Source organism: Ambystoma mexicanum, chromosome 1p, assembly GCF_040938575.1.
Source record: "Ambystoma mexicanum isolate Mex_15411 chromosome 1p, UKY_AmexF1_1, whole genome shotgun sequence".
Lineage (NCBI taxonomy): Eukaryota > Metazoa > Chordata > Amphibia > Caudata > Ambystomatidae > Ambystoma > Ambystoma mexicanum.
In genome coordinates this window covers 292,546,065-292,568,333 of record NC_090921.1, presented here as the reverse complement: position 1 = coordinate 292,568,333, position 22,269 = coordinate 292,546,065, and positions in this window count along the sequence as shown.

Here is a 22,269-nt window from a genome sequence, read left to right as displayed (position 1 = left end):
TCCGCCCCTCTCGTAGGGTCTCTGGAGGATGTCAAGCCCCACCCTGTGCCTGCCTCCCTGCCACAGGAATTCTCTGCAGAGTTTGTTCAATTCTCTGAAAAAGGCTGAGGGGATGTTGTAGGGGACATTGGTGAAGCAATGCAGTAGGCGTGGGAGCGCTACCATTTTGAGGAGACCCGCCCTCCCCGCCACAGAAAGGGGAAGTTTGCCCCAGAAGGCCATGGAGTTGGTGAGTGCGTCCTTTGATCTGGCTGTGTTGAGGATGTGTTCTGTGTACGGGCTACGGTGTATGACAATGCCCAAGTATTTAAAGGACGTTACCTGCCACTGGAGAGCCAGTGGGGGCAGGGGTCCGCCCTCATTGCTGTGTAGCGCTGCGAGGGGGTAGAGACACGACTTGTCTTTGTTTATCTGGATGCCTGTGTGTTTTTGGAAGCAGTCCAGAGTCTCCAAGATGTAGGGCAGGAGATGCTCAGGGTTATTGAGGTAGAGGAGGGTGTCGTCCGCGTACATGGAGATGATGTGAGTCACTCCATCAAGTATAATGCCTCCCCCACCGTATTCCTGCCGGATGTACGCGGCCACTGGCTCAGCAGCAATGATATAGAGCATGGGAGATAAGGGACATCCCTGTCGTGTGCCTCTGTGGAGGGGCCATTTGTCAGAGTACGTCTTGTTGGTACGCACTCTAGCCTCGGGGTGTGTGTAAAGCAAATGGGTCCATTTAAGAAAGGCGGGTCCAATGCCCATCCTGGCCATGGTGGCGTACAACCATTCCCAATTAACCGAATCAAAGGCCTTGGTGGCGTCTAGTGATGCCACCGCGTATTTCTGGGTGTCATGCTCAGTGCGGTATATGATGTGGTGCAACCTGCGTAAATTTTCAGTGATAGAGCGCCCAGGTACATAGCCAGTTTGGTCGTGGTGAATCAACAGGGGGATCACCTTGCGTAGCCTGTTGGCGAGGAGTGCCGAAAGTATTTTGCAGTCGACATTGAGCATGGAGAGAGGTCTATAGGAACCGCAATCTGTTCCATCTTTGCCGGGCTTCAGCAAGGGGATGATTACAGCTTCCCTCATGGAGTCAGGGAGTATGCCGCGTTCGAAAGCCTCATTGTACACTTGTGCCAGCAGCGGGGCGAGGGTCTCCTCATATGTCTTATAGAATTCCCCCGGGAGACCATCCATACCTGGGGCTTTCCCAGAGGGTAAAGATCTAATGGTTGCCTTGACCTCGTCTGGGGTGATTGGGTCTTCCAGGGTTGCGGCCAACTGTGGGTCTAGTTTGGGTAACTCTATGCAGTCTAGGGCGTCCTCGATCCCGGTGTCTAACGGGGGCGGGGCTTGAGAATATAAGTCCTGGTAGTATTCGGAGAAGACCATATTAATATCAGCCTGGGTGTGCACCGCAGTGCCATCTGGTCTGAGGATGTGGCAGATGGGGGTCCTAGGGGATTCCCTTTTGTACAGCCAGGCCAGGAGTTTGCCGGGCTTGTCTCCCAGGGCGTGTGTCCTTTCCGTGTGCTTGGCGTAGCTTAGTTTCCCCAGGGACTCCCAGTGTGACAGACAGGCTTGTCTCTGCGCTATTATTTCCCGTACCTGCTCGGGGGTCGGGTTCGCTCTATTCTCCAGCTCCCCCAGCTTACTTTCTGCTTTTGCCAGGGCGTTCGTGATGGCCTTTTGGGTTCCCCCTACCGCTGCCAGCATGTCCCCTCTCATGACCACCTTATACGCCTCCCAAGCGGTGCTGATGCGATCTACGCTGCCTAGATTGTGTAGCCAATATTCGTCTGTGCTGTCTTGTACGTGGTCCCTGAAGGCCGCGTCAAGCAATGCTTCTGCTCGCAGTCTCCATGTAGGGATAGGGGGTCTGGGCGGGTGTACCTCCCAAGTGACCGACAGGGGTGAGTGGTCTGATAATACTCTGGGTAAGTATTGTGCCTCGCTGAAAGTGGCTTGCTGCTCCAGGCTGACTAGCATGTAGTCCAGCCTAGTGTGGACGTTATGTGGCGGGGAGAAGAAGGAGTATTCCCGTCTCTCCGGGTTCAGTTCCCTCCACAGGTCGCTAAGGGACAGATTGGAAATCAGTTTGGATAGTATCTTGGCGGGGGGGGACGGGCGGGAGTGTTTGGTGTCTGACCTATCTTTGAGGGGGTCTAAAGTGCAGTTGTGGTCCCCGCCCCAGATCATGGTGCTGTTTGCGTGGGGGCATAGTCTAGGGCTCAAGGAGCGGAAAAAAGCTGTGGCGTCATGGTTGGGTGCGTATGTGCTAATCAGGCATAGGTCTCTTCCCTCCATGGTACCCTGCACCAGCGCCATCCTACCCTCGTTATCCGTTTTTGTGTCCGTGACTTTAAAAGGGACTGACGGGTTAATCCACACCAGGACCCCCCTAGCATATGAGGAGTAGGAGGATCCCACCAAGGTCCCCCGCCAGGTTTTGGCTAGCGCAGTCAGTTTAGCCTCCGTTAGGTGTGTCTCCTGAAGCATGGCGATCCCTACCTTGCATCGTCGCAGGTATGCTTGAATTCTTCGCTGTTTCACGTAGCTATTCATGCCTCTGACGTTCCATGTCATCACTTTCACTCTCTCAGCCATAGTCAAGGTGGTGTACTCTCACTAGTCCAGGTCCCGGTCGAGGCCTCATTGGAGGTGCTGTGGTATTGGAGGAGTCCTGTGGTCTCGGTGTGTCAACTTTAGGGATCCCAACTAGGGTGCGGATATCCGGCACCCCTTTCCCTAAGAAAGAACTTCCCCAACAAATAACTGGTCTAACAAGGTGCTCCTCGTCGTGACTGTCCCGTTTCCGCTCCCTAGGACCTGGCATGGTCTTCGGGTGCCCTACGGGTGGGTAAACGTACCCTGAAAAAACAGAAAAACACAAGCTCCTGGGGGGTTGAGGGAGCTAAAACCTCGGTGTTCCGCGTGGTAGGATCCCTTCAGCTGCTCCTGGGGTTGGATTGCAGTGTTCTTATGGTGCGGTATAATACAGTAGTCTTAGGTAGGTGTATCAGCGCGGCCTGCGCCTCTTGTCGTCTATGTCTGGTAGTTGCTGCTCGTCCATCCAGTCCCGGGCTTGTTCCGGTGTGTCGAATAGGTGGGCTCTGTTCTTGTGTATTACTTTCAACCTAGCAGGGTAAAGGAGCATGTATTTCAAACCAGCGGCCTTCAACCTGGCTTTGGTGTAGATGAACTGGGCCCTGCTCATCTGCACTTGAAAAGTGTAGTCGGGGTAGATGGCGATCCTGGCCGAATTTCTCAATATCTGGCCCCCTGACCGAGAGTACGCCAGGACGACCTCGCGGTCTCTGTAGTTTAACACTTTAGCAATCATGGGCCTGGGTGGGCCACCTGGCGGGGGCCTCTTGGCAAGCGACCTATGGGCCCTTTCGATGGAGAACCCCTGCGATAGTTTCTCTGCGCCGATTTCCTGCAGCAGGAGGTTTTCCACGTAGTTGGTGGGGTCTGGGCCTTCGATGCCCTCAGGCAGTCCGAGCAGCCGGATGTTATTCCGGCGGGCCCTCCCTTCGGCCTCTTCCACCTTGTTCTCGAGGTTTTTGACCGTTTGCTGGAGGCCTTCCATGTCATGGAGAAGTTGGGTGTTCGCTTCGGAATTCTCGCGTACTTGAGTCTCGAGTGCCTCCGTTCGATTAGCCAGGGAGCGGACGTCTTGGCGGAGGAGTCCCAGATCTATGGCCACTGCGTCGATTTTATTCACCATAGTCGTTTGGATTAGCTTGATGGCCTCCAAGAGTTGCAAGTTAGTGGGTTCAGGCGTCGCTGGAGTAGCGCTCGTGTCCCCTGCGGCAGTCGCCATGGTCGGGCACTCAGGGCTGGGGGGTTCGGGGGCTGTGTAGGCATCCAGGGTGGTCTGCCGCTGTTTAGACCTGGTCCCCCTCCCCGCTGACTTATCCGGGCAGGACATCCCCTCACCTCGCTGTGGAAGTTGCCCGCTTGATGTCCTCCGGCGCTCGGAGGGTTATGGTCCACGCTTCGGGCCCTCCCGCGGGGCGTCAAGCGCTCCGGCGCCGGTTCTCAAGGGCCTCCAGGCACCGCGGGGTGCGATACGGCCTGGCTAGGCCTGATATGGTAGTTCGTGGAAAGTCTTCGCGTTTCGGCCCGCGCTGCTTTTCTCGGTGCCCGGTGGGGGGGGGGGAACTCCTTTCTGTAGCTGCCCGTTCCGAATGCCGCGGTTCCAGCACTCCGCCCCCCGTGGCGCAATTCGGGCAGGGGTGCGCAGCTCCGGTGGTATCGCCAACCGGGGCAGCGCGAGGTGGCCGGTGCACTCGCACTCGGTGTAGTGCGCGATCTCTGGGCCTCGGTTCCAGCCGGGCCTCCGTCCCCTGCGGTTCCGACAGCGGGGCCAGCAGGCGCCCTCGTCCGCCTCAGTCGATCACTCGTTTTCGGGCTTGGGGCTCCCGAGCCTACCGCAGGGGTGGCCACCGGGGGGTCAGCAGGGGCACCCCCTCGCCGTTCCGCTCGGCGGCGCAGGGCGGCCCTCTCTCGGATGGCTCAGCAGATGTGAGCCGCCATCTTGGCTGTCCGCGTCGTGGGGTGTGCGATCCTCTCAGCTCGGCTCCCGGGCTTCCACCCTCGCGTGTGAAGGGTCCAGGAGGTTCTCGTCGCCGCCGGCGGCTCTCGGGATGATTTGTAGGCGCTGAGGCCGGCTTAAATACAGGAAAAACAGCTTATCGATGGCTCATCTTGCGGAGCTTGCCGAAGTCGCGTCCGCTCTACATGGCGGTTGGCCACGCCCCCCCATGAACTAGATTTCTTTTACTGGTTTGAGGACTTTGATTATCTATGATGTTCTAACAGGTTCCGAAAAGGATCTCTGATTAGTGCTGGACTGTTTTATGCTGTATTGTCGAACCTGATTGACTACGCTGTTGCCATGACTCTGGACCCTATGCTGGACTGGGAACATTGATCTATCTTAGAAAGACAAATGGTTTACGTTTATTTTCGTTGTAGCTGGTTTTGAGAGTAAAGTTAATGCCTAATGGGAAGCCTCCCATCTCAACATTGTCAAATTGCACTACTGAGAAGGAGAGGTTGCAATGGCAACTCCCATAGTAGTAGTTCTCGATGGACCACATCCTGAGCATGACAGAGTACGGTGGAGATGTTCTGAATCGTAGCCGTCTGGTGAAGTGACAGCCTGGCCCAAAATATGGGTGGTGGGGACAGAGGCAGCACAATTTCAGTGACTCCTCAGTTGTTCGGGCCATTTCCCATAATAAGGCCCATTTCTAGGAGCAGGCAAATGGGCAACAGTACGGGACACAGTTGGCGGGCAGGGGTGTTGCGGAGCAGGCAGCCTGTTAATCCCCGTCCTGGATAGACAGTACTGCATAGACCAAGGAAGGGGACAACAGCCAGCCCTACCCATATCCACCTATCTCTCTTGATGCAGCCAATGGCTTAAAACTCTACTCGGGGACTCCACCTCCTAAATTAGCATCTCTTTGTGAAACTAAACACGCATACACTTTCAGCGAATGTGATGGTCTGAAAGAGCTGCTTTTTCTTTTTTTACTGGCTTAATCAAAAGGGCCAGAGATGGCCAGCAGTAGTAGGTAGTTGTGGTGGCAGTAGAATGGCACGAAAGTAAATGACCAAAGGAAGGCGTAACATGCGTAGGGGTGGAATTGGCATTAATGTATGGTATTTTAGCAGGTGACTAGGCTCATTTTCTTGAATATTTTAGGGCAATAAAATGGGTGAATCACCACTGAGATTTCTTTTGAAAATCATTGTTTTCTGATTAATTAATCCAGTTTAAACTAAAGACTACAACCCCCAAAATGCATTGATCTATTAAACAAATGTCTGGAAACACATGCTCGAGTAACATGGAGTCAACTTGCCAAACTATGCTCTCTCCTGGGAGGCAAACATGGTTTCAGTAATTATGGAAAAGGGCAATGTTTGTACACATTTTTTTGTTGCTGCCCTGTAATCTTTAGCAAAGAGGTCAGGATTTGGAAAAAATGAAAGGATGATGACTAAGGGGATTACACTTATGGGGATTACTTCCTTTGTTTGATAATGTGTGTGTGTGTTTTATTGACTGTGAAAGGAATGTATGTGCAAAGGTAGAAAACAATGACTGTAGCAACAATTAATGACACAGCCAACAGTTTTTGACATGTGTCTAGTGTAATGGTTTTCTTTCTTGCTACTGGAGGTATTGAGATCACATACATCCTCATGTACATTCACATTTACCCCTAGGTAACATGCGTAGGGGTGGAATTGGCATTAATGTATGGCATTTTAGCAGGTGACTAGGCTCATTTTCTTGAATATTTTAGGGCAATAAAATGGGTGAATCACCACTGAGATTTCTTTTGAAAATCATTGTTTTCTGATTAATTAATCCAGTTTAAACTAAAGACTACAACCCCCAAAATGCATTGATCTATTAAACAAAAGTCTGGAAACACATGCTCGAGTAACATGGAGTCAACTTGCCAAACTATGCTCTCTCCTGGGAGGCAAACATGGTTTCAGTAATTATGGAAAAGGGCAATGTTTGTACACATTTTTTTGTTGCTGCCCTGTAATCTTTAGCAAAGAGGTCAGGATTTGGAAAAAATGAAAGGATGATGACTAAGGGGATTACACTTATGGGGATTACTTCCTTTGTTTGATAATGTGTGTGTGTGTTTTATTGACTGTGAAAGGAATGTATGTGCAAAGGTAGAAAACAATGACTGTAGCAACAATTAATGACACAGCCAACAGTTTTTGACATGTGTCTAGTGTAATGGTTTTCTTTCTTGCTACTGGAGGTATTGAGATCACATACATCCTCATGTACATTCACAAGTTGCATAGCGTTACAATTGCCTGTCCAAGTTACCATCATTTGCTTGGGTTTGCCAGAGTATGTTCACATGCAACAACTTAAATGCATTGTCATCAAATATGAACTTACATCCTTGTCAGGTCCTCACAAATAAAGTCCAGCTTTTGCCATAAGACAACAATGTAGAGAGGCAGATGTACACGTTATCTCTAGTGTCCGCCCGCTCACCTCCGTCATACTGGACGAATAACAGGAAGATACTGTGCATGACACTAGGTATCGTCCAAATACCTCATCAAAGATATGAGAGACTTTCTGCACTCATACAACCGTTTCTAATGTACCCTTACACTGACATCGTGGAAGAATGTCTGCATACATCATTTGATATAGAAGAGCTATAAGAGAAATCAGACCAGAGCAAAGTGCCATCCTGAAGAGAAAACACGAGGGTGCACTGAAAAGACATGAGAATACTTGAAGAATGAAGATGTCACTGAAGTAACAAGAGAAACATGCATGCAAATACGAAAAAATCATATATACTAAGAAGATAAGTAAGAGAATCAGTAAATGTGTATATGCAGAAACGCAAGGTAGATGAGACATATAGAAGCTTGCTACAGGAGAAAATATAATGCGAGTAAAGTGGCCATGATGAAAAGATGGATGCCCACTCTAAATAATAAGCAGGGAAGCCTTGAAGAAAGCTGCAGAGCTGACAGGCGCTGCAAACCAGCTTCATGCAAAGAACAAAGAATATCTGTTTGGCTTGGCATCAAGGATGCCACATCAAGGGGCAATTGCAAGGCACAAGGGAAGGAGCTACATACGCATAACTTATTTCTCTTAGATTAAGTAAAGGAGAAAACATTTGCAGATGCCAAGTGTTACACAATTAGAGATGCAAAAAGCCTATGCAAGACGGAGCAACCAGTCTCCAGAGGCCAAGAGGGATAATAGCACTCAGCATAATTTAATTAAATAGCACTAAATAAAAGGTTGAAATTGACAAAATCATGGTCTCCTCACACGTGGTGCAAGATTTGAAAACAAGGTCTCTTCATTAAGCTCCAAATGACAATAGAGATGTACCTACACTCCCTTAAATATACCAAGGAAAAGAACAGTCAGCAAGGTCAACTACAGAGAAGAGGCCTTGTTTTAGGGCCTAACTGGTGAGAGATGGTAGGCTATTTGACCGAGTGGGCAGTGATCTGATGAAGATTGGGCCTATTTAGCAGGGTACCATACATTGTTGCAGAAGCCAATCTGCTGCTGTTTTTCTGCTATTAATCTGTAGTACATGTATTTAGAGGTAATTCAAGGCGTGCCTACCAGATAAGGGCAGCCAATTATGTTACTAACTAACACCTAAATAAAGTATAGGTATATATGTTCCCTTAACCAATCTCTCCTTTCGATAGGTTTTTACTGTTTGCCACATAGGATGACGTCATAGCTGACGTACATCGATGTATAAAGCGTTTGTGTAATCGAAATGTACATGAGAGTGAGCAAGCTGCAATTTGTTTGTTCACTGGGTTTCCCTACTTTATTTGAGCTGATAATAAATATTCTTTGAGTCTGTCTCGTTATTTAGGTCTGAGATCGTTTATTGGTAATTCCATCTGCCACTTGGAATGCTCCAGGTGGTTCTGCAGATTTTGGTAGGAGAGGAGGGTTCTGGTCCAGTCTCTCCCGGGCCCAGATCTAGACTCTCTGACTTTTGACGTCTTCCACCATTAGTCAGAAGATTGCAGAGTTTCCTGTGGAGAAGGGAGAAAAACACATGTGTAAGAAAAGGACGGTCAGCAGGTGCCCCTTCGGTGAAATTCCTTTCCGGTCGCTGCAGGCGCCTCGCAGACAGATGGCAAAGTGGTTGATTAGGGAAGAGGCGATACCGAGGGACTCGAGCTGAGCATCCGATGTTAGTAGAGCATCGAAAGTGGCAGATAAAGGGGAGGATTTGTATTGTAAGTTTAAATATATATATAGCAACAGGATTTGGAGTTTAAAATGAGAGAGAGATACCTCGATCCCTGGTTCCAATTGGACAGAAGGACACGCATCAAACTCCAAGTGGGGTATTTGTAGGGATTCCTAAGGCAAGACCAACATGAAGAATGCGTGCCAAACTACAAAAAGGGGTAAACTTGAGATGAGATACATTTATTAGAGAAAGTAAAGGAAGGCGATCTCAGAAAATGAAAGTGCACATTTGTTTGGGGTTATAAATATGTCAGTGTAAAACTTTTATTGTGTTTAAGCTAGGAGGCATAAGACAATAGTAATAATCTAGCTGGTTATCAGACATTAAAATCAAGCGATTGACATTGATCAGAGAAGGATAAAAGCAGAGAAAAATAATAAATAAAAAATGTTTCTTACAATATTAATAATAAAACTGGAGGTCAGCAAGAATCGATAGAACTATAAACAAAGGAATAAAGAGAACACCATTGTATAGGCTTTAAAATGGGTTAAAATACAGTGTTTTGTTAATGGGCATTGATTAATGGTGCTTGCCCAAATTGATTATTGTGGTATATTTGATTAGAGTAAAACAAGAATAAAAAGTCTGATAAGTATTGACAGTCAAAAACAACTGTCATCATAGGAGACAAACCCCTGCTACACCTGTGTAAGACACTACCGAGATACTCACCCAAGATTAGGAAATACCATTCTGAATGGGTATAGGCACGGCTGACAAAATGTATATGCTTTGGGCTCAAGAAGGTTAATTATCAAGAACCGTATTACAACATATGACAACATACCTACATGCTGCATATATAGGGAAGACGTTACAGAAAAGGTTAGCCATTTTAGAACTATGGAAAATGTGTTAGAGCGAGACGGAAGATCTGCCTGAAAAGGACTGGATGCTTAATCAGCATAAAAGGGAGGATGCAACACCCTCGGCTCCTCTTTTTCTTTCTGAAAACAACAAGAGTACAGACACTGAGAAACAGGGACTCTATCCTTTAAAGGAGCTAAAGGCAGTGGCAGGGTATGTTAATATGACATAAAAGCCCCCTGCTTATAACAGTGAGGACAACATGGAAGAAAACAAAATTAAAGAACACACATATATGTCAACACGCATGAATATAAGAAGCGTGATGAAAGAAGGGACTGACAGGTAGAGATAGAGGAAGAAGCTAAGAGACAAAAAGAAGGGAAGGACAAAGGAAGTGAAAATAGTGCAAAACGAATAGATGAGAGGACAGATATTACTCAAGTTAGTTGGAAAGGGCATCAATGATGTTAGAGAAAGAGAAGAAAGGATGGTAAAAGAAGAAAAAGGAACAAGGGAGGGCATATAAAGATGAGAAAGAAAAAGAGGGGAAGCTAAAGGAATAGCAAAGAAGGTATGAGGTACAAAAGAAAGAGAAAGAGAAAGAGAGAATTGAGAAGAACCGTGATGAAATAGGAACAGAGAGATTGAAAGAATGTCGGTTGCAAAGAAGGAGAGGGGAAGAAGAGAAAATGGAAATGAGAAGGAGTAGGGTACAAAAGGAAGACGAAATAGATCACTTGGTTAATAGATGTATAGTGCCAATTGAAACACAAGACCGATGGGAAGTAGAGAGGAGAGGGTCACAACAGACCAGCAGGGAGCTTCAAGAGATACCAAGAATACAGACATGGGCTGATGAGAATGAGGCAGAAGGCATAGGGAAAAGGATTGGGGATTTATATAGGCAAATGAGGGATAAAGATGGTTACAAAATTAAAAGGAATATCGAAGGAACTCCACCAAAAGAAACAAGAGGCAGATTGGATGATGTAATGATGGACGAGCATAGAACGCTGTCCTTAAGTAGACTCGATCTTGATGACGAGGAAAGGGATGGCAGTCATACAAGCTGGGGTATAATGGTGTCAGATGAAGAAAGGGAGGAAAACGAAAGAGTGCAAAGATAGGGCACATGGGGTTTTTGGATAGACCCAAGCATAGAAAGAGGGGTTAAATGGTCCAATTTAGAAAACCCAAAAGAAAAAACACCAGAACCGACACCATATACTGAACAACCACAAGTACAATAGCGCCGGGAGGGGATATATCCCTGCCGTATGTAAACAGATTAAGGTTGTTGCCAGGACAAACACGAACGGGCGAAACTATCCCCACCTGAAGGACGAGAAGTGTAGATGGGTATGATTGTGGACCAGGATTTACACAATTCCCATCATTAGAGAAAGGGGGAGGATGACCACAATAGATGCCGTGGCCACAAATGTATAAAGTTAATCGGAAATGTAAATTACCTAGTGTGCACCTGGAGCGTTCCAAGTACCAGATGGAATTACCAATAAACAATCTCAAACCCAAATAACTAAACAGACTCAAAGAATATGGCAAACATACTACTTTATTAGCAGCTCAAATAAAGTAGGAAAATCTGGTGTGCAAACAAATAGCTGAATGATTGGTTAAGGGAACATATATACCTATATATCATTTAGGTGTTAACAACATTATTGGCTGCCCTTTATCTGGTAGGAATGTGGTATCTGAGATGCACGCCTCGAACTACATCTAAATACGTATAATACCAATTAATAGCAGAATAACAGCAGCGGATTGGCTTCTGGAACATTATATAGTACATTGCTACATAGGTCCTCATGATTGGTTGGCATTCTCTCCCAACCTTGAACTTTCGGCTTGCTAGCAGCACGTGAGGGAAATGAAACCCAGGTGCAGGGAAAAATATTAGACTACTACCCACTTGGCCAATTAGCCTACCATTTCTCACCAGTTTGTAGTTGACCTTGCTGACTGTTCTCTTCTCTGGGACTTTTAAGGGAGTGTAGGTACATTACTACCTTCAGTTAGAGCCTAATGAATAGGCCTTGTTTTTGAGTCTTGAATCACGTGGCAGGAGACCACGATTTTGTCAATTTCGACCTTTTATTTGATGCTATTTAATTCAGTTATGCTAGGTACTATTACTCCTCCTGGCCTCTGGAGACTTGGTTGTTTCATCTCACATACGCTTTCTGTGCCTTTAATTGTTCAATACTTGGATGTTTTCTTCTTTGCTTAATCTAAGAGAAATATGTCCTGCGTATGAAACTTTTCCTCTTTGACTCCCCTTGTGCCTTGCAAATATTTATGTGGCATCCTTGATCCCAGGCCAATAGACATCACAAAGCTGTTTTCCAGCATTTTTCTGCTCTGTAGTCCTAGTCTGTCTCTTAGGTAGTTTGGTTGGTTTTAACATGAGTCTGATGTCCATCTTTTCAACATTGTGGTTTTAATCGAGTTATGTTTTCGTCTGCAGCAAGCTTCTATATGTCTTATCTACCTGGCGTTTCTGCATATGTAAATTTATTGATCCCCTTCTCACTTATCTTCTTAATGGATAGAATTTCTTCGCATTTGCTTACATGTTTTTCTTATTACTTCAGTTACATCTTCATAAATCAAATATTCGCATATCGTATCAGTGCATCCTTATATATTGTCCTCATGACATGACTGTGCTCTGGTCTGATTTCTCTTATAGCTCTTCTATGTCCAGTGGTGTATGCAGGCATCCTTCCACCACGTCAGTGTGGGGGTATATTCGATACAGTTGTTTGAGTGCATAACGTCTCTCGTATCTTAGATGCAGTTTTGGGACGATACCTGGTGTCACACATAGTGCTCTCTTGCTGTTATTCCAGTATGGCGGAGGTGAGTGGCATGCACTAGAGATGACGTTTACATTTGCCTCTCTACACTAGTTTGACTGCAGGCCTGGAAAATAGATCTAGGACTTAGAAAGAATGACAGCAGGAATGGCGTTAGCAGTGGGTGACATAAAAGGCCTGCTAGCAGCCATTCTAGGCAAGAGAGCTGATGACATTTGGAGACGAGCAGGGTATGCGAGTGTAATGACACAAAACACGACACATGATGGAGCACCATTTAATAATTGCAAAGGAGATGTATGGATGGGGCTCAGAGTACAATATCCTGACAAATCAGACATGGGGCGATTATGACAAGAAAAATGGGTGAGGACGAAGATTCTGCTGCCTTTATTCAAGAGATTCAAGAGCATTGGCGTCTTGAGATGAGGGAACCATGGGATAAAACAGTAGCATTATTCTAGCATATTTTATGTCAGGAACTGCCCGAGTCAGTGCAGCGGCAAATGAAGAAACAGGTAGGGATATAAGCGAAGGCAGAAATACAGTTGACAGTTGTACATCATTGTCGATAATTACAAGAGAAGAATAAGAAAAAAGCTGAGAGCAGAAAGCAGGAGAAAGCAAAGTTAGGTCAGAAAGAATTGTCAAAATTCACCAAGAAGAAGCAGTATTGACAAGTGGTGAAGGTGTGGCAACACAAGAGTTACAGCCAGCACAGCTAAGAAATGTAGGGATGCCATATAGATAAAAATGGGCAAGAGGGGGGCGAGGTGGATTTCAAAACCCTCAAGGAAGACGAGGATTTAATGGAGGACAGCCGCAGTAATGTTGGAATTGTGGGAGGATAGGACATATGGCACAAACATGCAGAAGTAGAGGGGGCATCAAACATGTAGAAGTCTAGGGGGCATGCAGCAGAACTGGCAAGCTCCAAGAGGGGGATGGGCTATTCTCCACAGTATAATGCAGAACCGCAAGAATATTATACCCAAGATCACCCGCAGAATCAGACACTTGTGCTGCAAATACAGCAAGCACAGCAAGTTCCATTGCACGCACAGTCGCCAAAAGGGCAACCACAGCAAGCGCCTATGCAAACACAACAAGTACAGACCCTGCAAGTGCAGACACAACAAGGAATGTCACAATGGAATGTGAATACAGGAGTCCCACAAGCACCCCCACCTAGAATAGAGAGTGTGGCCGTGGTAGGAGGAAATCCTTTCACAGGTACAGGGATGAAATTATATCCATAATAGGAAAGCCCACAGGGCAACCTGATGTGTTGATTACTATCAGTGACACCAAACCCCCAAGAGGAACCAAGGGTCAGGGCAACGACAGGAGACAAGACATTTCCATTTCTTGTAGACACTGGAGCGACTCGTTCCTGTGTTCGAGAGGGGAAGTACCCAATGTCTGGCATTGCCATGAATGCCCAGGTATTTCTTTAGGGCTACGAGTTTATTTCCTTTTACTGGTGAGTTACCTATTTCTATAGGAGAACATGACGTTTCTATGCCACTATTGTATTCTCGGCAGACACCAGTTAACATATTAGGATGTGATTTGATGACACAACTTAACATGATTATATCTTTTACTGACAGAGGATAGTATGTTCAAATCCAGGGATATATTACATGAATGTAAGAGTTTATATAGCATTTACAAGCCAAAAGGTACTGCGAGGAGTTCCTTTAGATCCAGAAGTATTTTTGTATGGAGTAAATGTGTTGTTAACGTGGCTCCCTAGAACGGTAGGTAAATTATTGAGAATACCTGATACATTTTAATTTAGGCCAGAAATACCTATGGATGATGTGATGATGAAGAAAGACAGGTTATCCCTCTAGAACTAGAGGCAGCAGTGATCAGAGAGGAATGGGTAGTTGTCCATAGGACAGATGATGAGGGAAGAGGGGGAGGAGCAGTAATAGCTCTTGGTGAAGGATATAGATAAACAGACTTAACAGACAAAGAACTGTTTAGAGATGATTATTCAGATGATGAATTAGTATTTATCATAAGTCTCACTTATTGGATTAAAGTAGGGAATATAGAAATACCACAGAGAATGGCATTGGTAAAAAAGAAACCGTCATTTTTCCAGGAAGAGTTAGGAAAGGTGCCAAGCATCTTATCGATCAGCGGTCCATATGACGTGGACCTATTGAGTGGAGCAGGAGCAGTTAAAATTAAGCTCCACCCAGGAACAATTTTGCCACAAGCAAAGCAGTACCCCATGTCCAGAGGAGCAGATGAAGGTATATTTGAATCCCCACGTAACATGGCTGTGTAGCCAGTGAAGAAATCAACAGGGGGGTCGTAGAGATTTATTCAGGATCTCTGTCCCCTAAACAATATAGTCGAAAGCAGAGTTTCCTCTGGTTCTGAATCCAGCAACGATATTATGCAATATTGCAGCCACAGCCAAGTAATTTACAGTAATAGATTTAAAGAACGCCTTTTTTTCAATACCCCTTATTGTGGACTCACAAGATTTGACTTCATTTCCGTATAGAAACCAGTGCTGGAAACACACAACACTGCCTCAGCGGAACTGTGAGTCTCCCTCGATCTTTCATAGTGTCCTCCAGATCGAACTGGGTAATGTACAGTTTGAGAGCACAATAATTAATTATGTAGATGATATAGTGGTGGGCAGCAAGGCATAAGAAGAAATGTGCAGAAAAGACTCAGTTCAACTAATGACCACAAAAGCAGAGAAAGGATATACATTGGACAAAGAGAAATTACAATATTACCAGGTAGAGGTCCTGTACATAGGACAGCTAATCTCTAAAGAAGGGAGAAAGGTGACACCTGAGAGAGCAGAAGCAATTATGAAGTCTCCCAAACCAGAGACAGTGAGGGAAATGCAACAATTTGTAGGCCTATGTAACTATTGCGGGGCCTGGGTGTATGATTACAGTGCATATATTCAATCACATTTAAAAGGACTCAAGGAAGCACAGGTAGGCAAAAGCACGATAACATGGACATATGAGATGGCTGAAGGATTTGAAGAATTAAAACAGGCGAGCTGTACAGCCCCTGTGTAAGGAATTCCAGACTATAACAAAGCGTTTTACTTATTCTCACACTCAGATGGAGAAGTAATGACAGCAGTCCTCACACATAAAATGGCATTAGGACATGGACATATAACATTAGCTACTATAGTGGGATTTTAGACCCACTAATGAAAGGACATTATCCTTGCGAACAAGCGCTAGTTGCTGCTGTTTTTGCGACTGAAAAAGCTGCAATTATTACTATGGGGTGCTCAATGTCGTTATTTGTCGAGCATTCCTTATTTGCTATTTTAGGGAAGCCCAAAAGTGCATTGACTACACAAAGAGCATCATGGTATGGTGTAAGTATTTTGAGTCCAGCGAACCAAATTGTTGGATGTAGATTAGTGAATCCAGAAACATTCATAGCAGAACCAGTGGGAAAGGAGGACTATGTACATGATCACACAACGCATAGTGAATTTTATTAAGATAATCCCCATGTTACAGAAAATGCTCTCAGAGGGGGCAAAATTCTATTCTTTGACGGTTCTTCGAAAATTGACCAAACGATGGGAGAAAGGCATACGGGAATGGCGGTAGTGAAGTTAAACAGGAGTGGTGAATTTGAAGTAGTGACACGTGCTAGATTGCCTTCCCATTGTTTAGCACAAGCTGCAGAATTGATGGCACTTATGGCTGCACTTCAGAGATATGGGGATAAGGAAGTGATGGTGTACTCTGATTGCGCCTATGTGACATCAACCGTACACACAGGGCAGTCTGCTGGAAAAGGAGGGGGTTCCTCCATGCAGACAGCACACCTGTGCAACATGCATCTATATTAGATAAACTCATTAAGGCATTAAAGCTCCTATTGGCTATCGCAAAATGCACAGCCCATACTACAAGGGCAGACATGATTTCTCTTGGTAACAAAGCTGCAGGCATTGAAGCCAAAAGGGCAGCATATTTCTCAAATATTTCTGATTTTAGAGTAGAAAGTGTTAAGCAAATGTCAGGACCATGCATGATGGTAAAGGAAGGTTTAAATATTGTTCAGGAAATTGAGCTACAAGGTCAAGCCCCTTAAGAAGAGCAGGATTTATGGAAGAGACAGGGGTGTTCTTTATCCCCCACTGAGGCTCTATGTAGACAAGATAGAACTGAAAAGCCAGTTATGCCTCTAGCATAGTTTAAGGTGGCGCTGGAGCAGCTTCACTACCCCTCGCACACAACTAGAGAGAATCTTGCTGCCATAATCACAGAAGACTGGCTCTCACCATATTTATTAGAACATGTGGCACAGTTTATTGTGAACTGCATTATATGCCAGAAGTTCACAGCAGGGCACAATTTGAGAACAGTGAGAGGAGCAATCTCCGGGTCTAATTGTCCATTTCAGCATTTACATATAGATTATGTGGATATGTTACAAATATGCAATGGTTACAGGTATATGTTAGTGGTAATATGTCCTTTTCCAGGTGGATCGAGGCAGGTCCCTGAACGTACCCCAATACCACATTTGCTGCCAAGTTTCTCGCACATGAGATGTTTCCTAGATGGGGTGTGTGCGGTCTGATAATGGGCCACATTTTGTAAATGAACTATATGAAAAGGTAACTCTTCTATTAGGCATGAAGCACAGTTTTTCATCTGCTTATCACCCACAGGTGAATGGTGTTTGTGAGAGGTTAAATGGACTCCTTGATGAGAGGATACCGAAAGTAAAGATAACTCTGAAGAAGGGTTGGCTACCCTCTGCATTAATTGCACTTAGGAATCAGCCTGGCGCAGATCACCATCTGACTCCTCATGAGTTGGTGAATGGATGCTACGTGAGAGTACCTCTTGCTCCTCCCACTCAAATAGGAACTGATGCCCACAGTGTAGCAAAAACATTAGGCGATGAGATTCATGATTATTTAACAAATATGACAGCTAGTGTTTCTTTTATTTCTCAATAGATCAGAAATCTGAGGGAAGGGTAGAAAAATATTGAAAAAGACAGCCAAACAGTTGATCCCAGTGACTTGTAAAAAATTGCCTATTTTGTACCCATGGGACCAAGTGCTTGTAAGAAGTTTTGTACGCAGTTGGAACACACCCTGCTTTGAAGGACCATGCCTAGTAGAGGGGTCACTCCCACCACAGTGAAAGACGTAGGAAGAAAAGCCGACTGCATCTTAATGACATAAAGATGTATAAAGGAGAGACTTTGACCCCTCCTGCACCCATTGACAGTGAAGCAGCTTGTGTAAGACTTATCGAAATAAAGAATAAAGACACTTTGAATCTTAAAAATTCCCAGGTCTAAGGGGAAAGGACGAATTACTTTTGCAGCAGTTCCAGAACTATTCTAGATAGGCAAAATCGACAATGCGTTGGTGATCGGATACAAAGAAGAAGAGCACACTACACTTTATGTTGCCTATAACAATAACGTTGCACACATTCTTGTATGCTGTTTTCACTTACATACTGCAGTCTTAACCAGCTTTAGTAAGACGACACAATGTTGTTACATTTGTGGGAAATACTAAAAACTGTCCTATTATTTTCAGGATCATCATTCGCATCATTTTGCGATTTCTATTATAAAAAAGTGTGGGTTATAAAAGTGACAAAAATGACACGCTGAATTTAGAATTTAAAAAAAATGAATTTTTAAAGTTATAATAGAATCACTGCCAGCAAGGAGATTGATACGTTTCTTTGGCATACTTCTTGTAACCTCATTTTGTACAATGATTATTCTTTTCTTCCTTATTATTCTGGCATTTCGTCAAATAATGATTAATAATGCAGATGAAGTATTAAGCAATGAGACATCGCCTTTTATTCCTAACAAAAGCACGATTAATATTTCCCCTGATATTTCCAAACAAATTACCCAGCGTGAGAGAGGTGCTTGAGAAGATCATGTGGATATAAATGCCTATCTTTATAATTCAGGCCATTTACAAAATAACATGTGTTATCAGCACATGGAGGATGTGGGGAGGAGAACATCAGATAAAAGCTTCTACGTGTGTTCTCTCATCCCTTATGCCATGAGCAGAGCCAGAACATGTATTGCAAGAGAAAATACCTGTACATGATGTGAGGTAGCTCAACCATCTAGCAGTGTGCACAAGAAGACAATTTGAAGGAAGATGGGTAACCCTGCGATGGAGGTCGACAACGACATTTCCATATGAAGATGAATACATAAAAATGCAGCAAATGGAAAAAGACCCAGACTGAAAAGTAGAATTCTCATGTATTCCTTCAGTGGTATGACTGGAGACAAGTTAAGGATCACTGAACAAAAGAGACTGGGGTATGCTGATGCAATGGAAATGCCAGGATAGCCAGGATGCTGGGAGAGACCTCAACTATTAGTAAATGGATGGGTAGCAACCAGCAAAGGATGGGTAGGTGGAAGGCTAGCGCGTAGCGCACATCTATTGATGACAGCACCAGTACATATAGTGCAGGTAGTGAATGATGAATGTCTGAAATCATGGGCCAAGTATGCAAAGTTATTAACATGGGTAAAAAATGAAGGAGGACCTGTATCCATACTACCAATGAAGAATACCACACTGTGTGCTTCAGGAACAGGGGTCTGACTAAATTTGGAGAAAACAAGGAATGCAAGCAGATAATTGACGTATCAGGAATGAATGGAGGAACTGCCATGTTAATGGACCATTATTGGGCCTGTGGATCCAGAGTTTATATGCAGCTGCCTCACAATTGGGGAAGAATATGCTATATAGTGGTCCTACATGTTCCTGCATTGTTGATTCCCCAAAGTGATCCCCATAACGAAGATTTTCCAAAGATGGATGCACACCAAAGAAAGAAGAGATATTTTAACAGTGATATTTACAGCAATGTTCATGCCAGGAATTCAGACTGTAGTGAACGGCAAGTGGTCACAACTAACCATGTGGGAGCTATTACAAATATAAAACACGACAATGAAAGGATTTCATGTGATTTGAGAAGAATTGAGGGCTATCAGACACATGACCCTCCAGAACAGCTATGTGTTAGACTTGATTGCAGCAGTGGAAGATCGGGCCTTCCTGTTGCACATATATATACCTGCCCATGATAGAGAAAATGGAACCCTGACAGAGGCAATAACTATGCTGTCAAGCCTACATTTGAAAATGGAAGAAGGAGTAGGCGAGACTGAAGAAGATGACTGGTTCTCGTCCCTGTTTTCGTGGGTTACAACCTGGTTGGCGAATGCTTTCAAGTTGCATGGAGCAATAATAGTGTTAGTATTGCTAGGATTCTGTCTTATAAGAATAATCATAGGACAATGCAAAAAGACAGCAAAGAAAGCTATTGGGATGAAGATAGTGATCAATGTGAATGCTGAGACTTGCAAGCACATACAGACTGAAGAAACCACCCGTGAGCACCTGAAAGGAAGCCACCTGCGATCCCCAGGAATTAAGTTTTATTGTTTTATTACACTAAGGATCATAAGAACTATGTAGGATGTTTGATATTTTGTCAACCGACTGGGGAGTGTTGCCACATGACCAACAGTTTGTATGAGCACATAAAGAATGAAGGTGACCTGAGGGCAGGGGGCATGGGTGATGAAGATATGGATTCCAAAGAAACCAATGACTGCAGAAAAGGTGAAGATTGATGAGGAGGTGGTTGCGGACTGGACCAGAGGGGGGAATGTAGAGAGGCAGATGTACACATCATCTCTAATGCCCACCCCCTCTCCTCCATCATACTGGAAGAATAACAGGAAGATGCTGTGGATGACACCAGATATCATCCCAATACCGCATTGAAGATATGAGAGATGTTATGCACTCAGACAACTATGTCAAATGTACCCTTACATTGATGTGGTAACAAGATGTCTTTATGCACCATTGGATATACAAGAGCTATAAGAGAAATCAGACAAGAGCAAAGTGACGTCATGAAGAGAAGACACAAGGCGCACTGAAACAAAATGTGAATACTTAAATAATGAAGTAACACGAAGAACATGTATGCAAATACGAAGAAATCATATATACTAAGAAGATAAGTAAGAAGAGAATCAGTAAATTTATATACGCAGAAACGCAAGGTAGATGAGATATATAGAAGCTTGCTTAAGGAGAAAATATAATGCGAGTATAGTGATTATGATGAAAAGACAGATGTCGACACTGTATACATAATAAGCAAAGAAGTATTGAAGAGAGAGCTGCAGAGCTGACAGGTGCTGGAAAAAAGCTTAGTGCGAAGAACAAAGACTATCTGTTTGGCTAGGGATCAAGGATGCCACATCAAGGGGTAGCTGCAAGACACAAGGGGAGTCAAAGAGGATAAGCTACATGCACATAGCATATTTCTCTTAGATTAAGTAAAGGAGAAAACATTTGCAAATGCCAAGTGTTGAACAATCAGAGAAGCAGAAAGCCTATGCAGGACGCAGCAACCAAGTCTGAGAGGCCAAGAGGAGTAATAGCAGCCAGCATAACGGAATTAAATAGCACTAAATAAAAGGTCAAAATGGACAAAATCATGGTCTCCTCACACGTGGTGAAAGACTCAAAAACAAGGCCTATTCATTAAGCTACAACTGAAGATAGTGATGTATTTACACACCCTTAAAGGTTCCAATGAAGAGAACAGTCAGCAAGGTCAACTGCAGAGAAGAAGTATTGGCTTAGAGCCTAACTGATGAGAGATGGTAGGCTAATTGACCAAGTGGGCAGTGGTCTGATGTTCCCTGCACCTGGGTTTCGTTTTGCTTACGTGCTGCTAAAGAGCCGAATGTCGAAGGTTAGGAAGGAATGCCAACTAATCATGAGGGCCTATGTAGCAGTGTACAATATATTGTTTCAGAAGACAATCCACTAATGTTATTCTGCTATTAATCTGTACTATATGTATTTAGAAGTAGTTCAAGGTATGCCTACCAGATATGGGGCAACTAATTATGTTACTAACTTCTAACTATTTGCCACGTAGGATGATGTCATAGCTGACGTACATCGAGGTATAAATCCTTTGTGTATTCGAAATAAATGTAGGAAAGTGAATGATCTGCAATTTGTTTGTTCACCAGGTTTCCCTACTTTATTTGAGCTGATAATAAAGTAGTATTTTTGCCATATTCTTTGAGTCTGTCTGGTTATTTGGGTCTGAGATCGTTCATTGGTAATTCCATCTAGCACTTGGAATGCTCCTGGTGCTTCTGCACAACAGCAACAATTTAGTAGGTACCCCAATATGTTGGTGTTATACTTTCATCATATAATAACAATTTGGTGATTTTTATAGCGGTTCATGTAGATGGACAGCTTCCAAGCTTTGCATTTATCAGTGTTATTTTTACCCACTGATGGCACTCGATTCATTGGCCTCCGAATGAAGAGGTGCCGAAGTTAGTGCCTCCAGGGTTTCAAATTTGTAGGATGGCATTGCCATTCCCAAAACCAGCACGTTGCACATGAGCTATCCATCTGGTATGCAACTATTTGCCAGAAGTTAACATAATATACCAATGAACTCACCCCAGTGCTTTAAGTGGGCCAGGGCTAGCTGGGGCCGAGCTCCGGCAGTCTCCTGAGGGCTCCCAAGCCGAGGCCCTTCCGAGACCCACCCCCGACTAGCTCCAGCCACACTGACACCCGAGGCAGCCCATGTAGCGGCTGCATGGTTACACAAGCTGCTTGCACGTATCAGAACTTCGGATTAGAAGCCTTTTCTTTTTTCTAAACCGGAGTGCTGACACCTGCAAACAGCAAGTGTAACCGCGCAGTT